The following is an 8,522-nucleotide window of genomic DNA, read 5'->3' on the forward strand; positions in this document are numbered from 1 at the left end:
TGCAGATGATCAGCAGCTGCGGTGGAGGGAATGTCTTCAATATCAGAAGACTCTGCGGTTGGAGACGGCAGCTCCCCCTGGACTTGAGAACATCCTGTTGAATTGTATTGAACTAGGAAGGCGGGATCAGAGTTTTCTTGGGCGGATGGCGAAGGTTCCTCCTGGAGTGTAGACGGGAGTTCGCTTTGAACCTGCGAAGGTTCCCCCTGGATTGCGGATGGGAGAGTAATAATCCTTGAATCTGTTCTTGTATCAATGTTTTCTACGTTTTCATCATCTGAATCCGAAGAAACGTTTGATGGTTGAAACTCTCTACAGATTGGAGCTTCATCTTCTAGTACTAGAACCTCGATGGTTGTTGTATGGTCTGGAGTTGAGTTTTCCCCCTCAACCTGCGAGGTGGAAGTATTTAGTGATACTTCTTCGGACAATGGTTGACTAGATACATCAGCATGATGCTGCTGAGCTTCTAAAGACACGAGAACTTCGGATAACTTGGCTGTATCTACCGGATGAAAAAGATCATCATAGTTTACTTCAACTAGATTTAATGGACCCGAAGAGGCTGGAATATCACTTTCTAGAATTGTTGTGGTTTCGGTTGATGGAGCGGTGTTGCGGATGTGATCGTCATCAAATTTCACATCGAAGCTTTCAATTATCAACCTTGTGCGTCTAATGAGAACTCGATAAGCAACCTTGTTCATGGAGTAGCCAAAGAAGATGCCTTCATCAGACTTTGGTGCGAATTTGTTGAGGTGATCTCTGTTGTTGATCACAAAGCATCTACATCCAAATATATGAAAGAATCGGACATTTGGCTTGCGGTTGTTAAAGCCCTCATACGGTGTTTTGTTGAGACGTTTGCACACAATGCTTCAATTTTGTACAAAACAGGTTGTGGCCACTGCTTCGGCCCAGAAGTAGAGAGGAAGGTGTGCAAAATTAAGCATAGATCTGGCAGCTTCTACTAGAGTGCGGTTCCTTCGTTCTACTACCCCATTTTGTTGAGGTGTGTAAGGAGCTGAGAAGTTGTGAGTAATTCCTTTGGAAACCAAGAAACTATTTAGAAGATGGTTAGTAAACTCGGTTCCATTATCACTTCGGATACGTCTAACTGGTAACTTGATCTGAAGTTCAATTTCCTTGATGAAGTTGATCAACACCTGTGGTGTTTCTGACTTGAGTCGAAGAAAGAAGACCCATGTGAAACGTGTGAAGTCATCCACAATAACCAGTATGTATTTTTTGTGATGAAGACTGGCTACAGTAGATGGACCGTAGAGATCAATGTGTAAGAGTTCCAATGGTTCAGAAACTGAGGAGTCAATCACCGTGGGGTGACTTGCCTTGAATTGCTTTCCATACTCACACGCAGGACAGAGAGTATCATTGTTGAACTTGAGGTTTGGAAGACGTCTGACTAGTTCTCCGGTGACCAAATTGTTGATGTATCTGAAGTTAAGATGAGCGAGCTTGCGGTGCCATAGCCAGCTGACTTCGGATACGACTTTGGATAGAAAGCATAACTGCGGTTTGCCTATGATCAAAGATACATCCAGAGGCTACATAGTACCTTCAGATCTGGACTTTATCAGACAATTGCTCCTATTGCTTGTCATTACATAGCAAAATTGGTCATCAAATTCAACATGATGGCCTGCTTTACATAGTTGACCAACACTGATTAGATTGTGTTTGAGGCCTTCTACATAAGCAACCTTTTGAATAGAGAAGTTTCCCATAGTAAGAACACCATAACCTCAAATTATCCCATTCGGATTGTTCCCAAATGTGACATTTCCACCGTTGCAAATTGGCCTGAAATCTAGAAGATATTCTAACCTTCCCGTCATGTGCAAGGAGCAAGCACTGTCGATTAACCATTCTTCTTCTTGTTCCTCCTTGCACAAGGCCTGAAAATTACACGGTTAGTTTAGGAATCCAAACTAGTTTGGAGCCTGCGACAATAGATGAGTTTCTGATTGATGCATGAAACGAGGTTCCAGGGACTGGTTTCGTGTCAACTTTTAATCCTAGTTCTGGGTATTTGTGAGTTTTTGGAGTGTTGTGCCTTTTTGAAAAGTTACGAGGTTTCTGAAAAGGATCAGTTTTGACATGAGATAACCTTTTCTGACAACTACATTAACATTGACAAGTTGAAACTTTATCTTTTGTTTTGGCACTTTGTTTGGTCAGCGGTTGGAAGGATGTGGTTGATTTGTGACTGGTCCGAGGTTGGTAAGATCTGACATGTGTGCTGCTGGGTTTAGAAAAAGTTTGTCTCGAAGAAGATTTAGCACGTGTAGATACCTTGGACCTTTTCTTGGGATTTGGTAAAATGCCCTTCCACTTGTTGAAATTTTGATGTGATTTAACAAGTGTTGGAATGGGTAAGATACCCTTCCATTTTGGATCATTTGAGGAATAGACTTGAAAACCATTGCTTCGAAAAGAGCTTTCTTTCTTTTGGGTTTTGTCAGATGAGTTACGAATGGATGTTGAAACTACACATTCCTTTTTGCATGTTTTCTTGATGGGAGAGTTTTTTGAAAAATAGTGAGCAAAAACAAACTTTTCTGGACTCTTAGATTTTGGAAATATGGTATGTCTTTTATTTTTAGAAAAGGTTTGTCGATTTGTGCCTCGAGATCGAATATCCTCTTTGAAAGCCTTTTTTGCTAAAGTTTTTGGAGATCCGCAGTCATTAGTGTTCAACTGTGGTTTCCTGGAAGGCTTTTAAATGTTTTGACAACGAGGGCTTGATTCATCTGAACTTGAAGATTCAGGGTTTTGAGAGCATTGACCTACTTCAAAGTTTTCTATGGGTAGTTCATGGTGAATTGGTTGAAGAGTCACGGAGCTTTTTATTGTGGACTTTGGTAAGGAAGACTTAGCTACCATAGCGTAAGTCTGAGTGGGATTTTTCTGAGGATCATGACTGCAGTGAGGGGCACTTCGGTCTGAGGACAAAGGTGGAAAGTCTTGTAAGACTTTCGGACTTTCTATGACAATTTCTTTATCAACAACAGATGAGGTCTGAGAATTTGAGTTGATTGTGCCACAGATAGGAGATTGATCACATGTGTGATCCGAAACCTCATGCACAATTTCCTCAATGACACAATTATTACTTAGATTATGAAATCTACCGAAGTGTGTTCTGATATCTTCGGGAAAAGTCTTTTCATTGACTGGAAAATGAAATTCTCGGTCTAGAGGGACATAAAGTCGATCTTTGTTAAACTGGGGTGAGGAATCCTCTGCGGTAGGATATCCAGTGGACCAACCCCAATTGTATGTATTGTCCACAGTTCCATTATTGACCAAATTTTCAATAGCTTCACTTTCATTGAACAATTTTTTTATTAACAGATTTAAGCGTACAATCTCACTCTGAGCTAAATCTCTTTGGTTTAAATCTATCTCTAGTTTTGTTTCACTCAACATTCTTGCATCTTTTTCTAACTCTAAATCTCTTTCTAACATGGCCATTTTGAGTCTTTTGTTGTCCAGTCGTCCTCTCACATGAAACATCTCTTGGGACGCTATGTTCTTCTCATCTAAGGCTTTGTTGTAGTCTGTAAGGACGGTAGCACAAGTGTCATTAAGATTGTCTATGAAAGATTGACAGTCATGCATGTTATAGTTTAGAGTTTGGATCATAAGTTTTACCTGTTCGACGATGCTTATAGTTCCATCCTTTGTCATGTAGCAGTAGTTTCTTTCCAGGTTTGTAGACTCATCATCATCAGCAGTTGCTAGCATGCAGATCTTGCCTTTTCCTTTGATAGTGCTGATGGTTTCTTCTTCATCTCCGGATGCCCAAACTTGATGGTCTCTTTTGACATGAGCCACATATGCCTTAGCCTTTTCCTTTTCCTCCAATTCTTGAGCCATTATAAGGTAGAATGCTCTGTATTTTACGACATTAGCTTTGCAATCTTTTGCAAAATGATTCTCTTTGTTGCACTTGTGACATATTACAACATCACTTTTGTCTTCGGAAGGAGTACCAGAGTCAGAGGTTTGAATGGACTGCGGTGGCTCCTTTGGTTGAGTGTTTTGAGATTGCGGTTGTGGGTGAGAACTTTTAGGATAATGAGAGTGATTGTTTTGTGGGTTGAAGTTACGGTTGAAAGGAGGTTTGTTGAATTGTTGATTCTTGCGAAAAGAGTGAGGTGGTAGCCGGTTGAACTGTTCACTAACAAGAGCAATAGCCTTCTGAAATTCTTCTTCATCATCATACTCTGAGTCGGCTTCGTACGACTGTGGTGTAGTGTCATACGAGGGAGAGTAAGATTGATTAAGAGGAGTTTGTGCTACAAGAGCATGTGGTCCTCCGAAGTCAGCACAGTCTTTGAGTACAGTAGATTCTTGTGCTTGTAATTCCCCATTGAGCTTATAGAGAGGCAGGGAATGAATCTTTCTATCTCCTTGAACTATCATCTTAGCAGTAGTCCAATGTCTTCCCAAACCGTTGAGAAATTGAAGGTTTGTTTCATGGTTACTGCGGATGGTGCCAACATTTGATAACTTAGTGACTATCAGATTGAACCTTTTGAAAGAGTCTTCTAAACTTTCGCCAGTATGAGCTTTGAAGTTGTTGAATTCATTGAGTGCAGTTGTAAGCTTCTTATCTTGAGCTTGTTCTGAGCCTTCATACAAGTTCTTGAGAACATCCCAGATCTATTTTGCTGATTTACAGTTTATGATAATGTCGAAGTTGTCAGGAGCAACTCCACACGAGATTTCATAAAAAGCAACAGCATCATTTTCCATTTTATCAAGATCATCTTTGGTGGGACGGTTCATGACTGGTTGTCTTCCTCCTAGTCTGGCTGTGGCGCCATCAGTTTGAACTGGTGTGAGAACAGGGACATGTGGTCCTTCTTCAACAGATCGCCATACATCTCTACCAAGTCTCCTTAAGTATCTTTCCATTCTTTGAGACCAGTGATGGTATTCATTTGCCACCAATATTGGAGCTCGATTTGAACCACCAACACTGTTGGAAACATTCAGAGAAAGTGCTTGTGCCATTCTTCCTTGTTTTTTTTTTGTTTTTTTTGTAAGTCCCAATCTATAGATCCAAATCAGTAATCAATGAATTGCAAGCAATCAAACAGAGTGTAGAAGGAGTAGAATGAGAATAACATCAAGCATGCACACATCTATTACGTACAAATGTCAGGTATACCTTGAGACACACACATACATACGTCACTATTACTGACACACTGCCACATCCTATTTATACCACAAATAGCAGCACACAAGTGTGCAGCCGCACACACGTGTACGGTCGCACACACGTGTATGGCCTCACACACCCATTAACATAATGTGACCACCACAACACACTCTAACACCCTACCACGACCTATACATGACAATGCCTAGCCCAAACCACGAAACTATTGTCACACCCCCGAAACCAGACGGCGGAAACGTCCGGGGGCTCGCGTGACATAAATTGAATACCATCACAATGAATATACATGAATCATAACATAAACATCACCATGCATCCATACATTATAACTGATATTGTTTACATCCAGTACATTGTTTTCAAATATTACACATTCATAACACAAATTGTTTCAGTGTTTTCAAAACAAAACATCCTAACATACTTGGTATTACCCTTCCGCTTATCTGTTACCTGAGAATACAAGTTATTTTGGAAAAACGTCAACATATGAAATGTTGGTGAGTTCATAAGCAAAGTTGTGAATAAAATGATTTATATAGTTTGTAAAACCCATAAAATCCGATATTTTCTGAAAAGACAATAGTTTATCAAAGTGTGAGATCCATAAGTTGATGCATGAATGATTTCAAAACATATATATATATATATATATATATATATATATATATATATATATATATATATATATATATATATATATATATATATATATATATATATATATATATAAAGAGTGTTTTGTATTATAGTTATAGAATTTCCGAGCGAGTAGTATTGATTTCCCCGGAAAACCCGATGTTTTCCGATGTCGAAAGATATACGTGGTTACTAATTGTTAGCCCGCCACAACGAATGGCTTTTGATTACGCATCCTTGAATACTCGGATGGTGTTGGATAAACCTAGTGAGTCGTTGTAACGATGTCCGGTGAAGACAGGTTATAACAGCCAACTACGAATGTCCCATAGGGGTGTCGTCCGTTGTTACTCACTTAGTCCAAACCACCTTGATTACTATTGAATAACGTCCTAATTCCGTCTACTTTGATTTCTCATAAGCCTTAGCGAACGAAGAGAAGAGGAGTACGAAGTCCTGCTACTATCGTAAGTACCTTAGGCTATCGGGGATGCGAAAGACACGATGGCCCAACTCGCATTTGATTACTTTGACCTTACTAGCAATACTAATGGGCCACTAGGGCCCAATAGCACATAAAAGCTATTTGAAGTCCTTTTACATGGAATTGGGTCATAGGAGGCCCAATAACATATAAGCGTTATCCCTTTGGGCCCAAAGATCATGTTGATGGACTTGCAAGGTCCAACATACATGATTTGAAACTCTCAAGCCCAAATTTTGTAAGTTTACTCATCGTAGGTATCGCGTATCTATTGAAGTGTTTGATTTAACGGTTGTTATTTTTGTATCGATTCGAGACCGATCGATTCGTTTATAACGATATTTGGACTTAAACGTGTATTCGTCTTTTGATTTTTCCGCAGTCGTGGTTTTGTATTTGACTTAATGAAATAATTTGCTTGAAATAGTAATTTGACCTTTTCAACACCTTTCTTTTTATAAAAATAACAGTTTTAGTCCTTTATATATAAGAAAAGACATTTTTAGCCCTTAAAACATTTTCTTGACACCTTTGCACCATAGATTTGTTGAAATGATAGTTTTAACTCAAAATTTATTTTGTTAACAGATTCAGCCCTTTCAGAACACTATTTTCCGGTTAGAACCCAACTTTTCGCAATTTTGACAGTTTTGGCCCAAAATCCAAAAACTTTACATTTTTGATCCTTTTTGGAATTGAAAAGAATTTTTGACCATTGAAATAGTTTTGTTACACTTTTCATCCCCTGTTTTGAAGAAAGTTTCATTTCAGCCCCTTTAATTGTCATTTTTCGCAATTTTGGGCTTATTGGGCCGAAAAGCCCAAAATTAGCCCATTAAGCTAAAAAATTACATTTTAAGTCCTTTGAAATTTTTAGTATTCAGAAAAACAATTATGGAAACTATTTTGACTCTTTTGGCCCTTAAGAAACCGTGACTTGGCAATTTTTAACCCAAGTTTTGTATTTTTGACAAATTAAGCCCAAAAATGGGTTTTATGTTGGAAATATGTTCATCATAATCTTATAAGTTATTATTCTTGACTTGTTTAGTGTAAAATAACTTAGATCATGTTTGTTTCCTTTCTCATGTCATAGATCTCGAGTATCACCCCTTTTTGGTTACATATTTATCATAGAAACACATAAAAACACACATACATGCATAAAATCACACATAGCATACACATACACATAGATCTACACATTTTCTTGTATTCTCCCCCATAAAACACATAAAAACCGAAAAAAGAGGGGTATGAAGCTCACCTTGAGTTGTGGTTTCGGTTTTGAAGAGGGAAATGAAGAAAGTTTCGATCCTAGCAAGTCTTCTTGGAAGATCTCGAATTTAGAGGTTTCTAAGATGCAAGATCAAAAGTTTTCATAGATTTAGAAGAGATTTTTGATGAAATGAAGTAGCTAGATCATGGATCCAAGTAATATCTTACCTTAGATGATGTATTTGTGGAATAATCTCCTTGAAAGCTTCTTAAATCTCGAAAATTTGGTGGAGAGTGGAGAGAGTTTCCTTGAGAGAGTTTAAGTGAATTGTGTGTGTGTTTGTGTTGTGTTCGGCCGAGAGAAGAAGAGAGAGGAAGAGAGAGATCTTTGATGGGATAGTTGCATGGAAATATGAGATGAATGCATGGAAATCCAAGAGATAATGGTGAGGTGGCTATCCTAAAGTCAACTCCTTTCTTTTTTTTGTGGTTTGGGCCGAGAATGGATATGGGAAGGAAAAATAATTGGGCCATGTATGCTTAAGCCCATATCATGACATAATTAGATGATTTTTGGTCCAACATAAATCAAAGAATGATTTTTATGACCTATTAGGGCTAAATTAAATTGGTTGTGACCCAATAAGGCCTAAAACATTAAGTTTCATGTATATGGGTCCAATTAGGGCCCATTTGAGAGTTCTATGTTCAAGATAGTTAAATTGGGAGCTTATTGGTCCATTAGGTCCAATAAGGAAATCCTAGTCCAAAATGGACTTAAACCGGGATTTCAAAGGTTTCCAATTCTTTGTTGACTATTTGTAGTGCTTGAATGAAGTATTTGATGAAGTTTTGTTGTTATTGAATAAGCATCATACATGCTTTCATATTGTTGATTCATAACTGATATAAGTGTTGTAGTTACAAGGCATCAAAATTCCTAGTTGTGACATCATCCCCCCGTTA

This window comes from Lactuca virosa, chromosome 5 (genome assembly GCF_052849685.1).
Source record: "Lactuca virosa cultivar CGN04683 chromosome 5, Lactuca_virosa_CGN04683_v6, whole genome shotgun sequence".
NCBI lineage: Eukaryota > Viridiplantae > Streptophyta > Magnoliopsida > Asterales > Asteraceae > Lactuca > Lactuca virosa.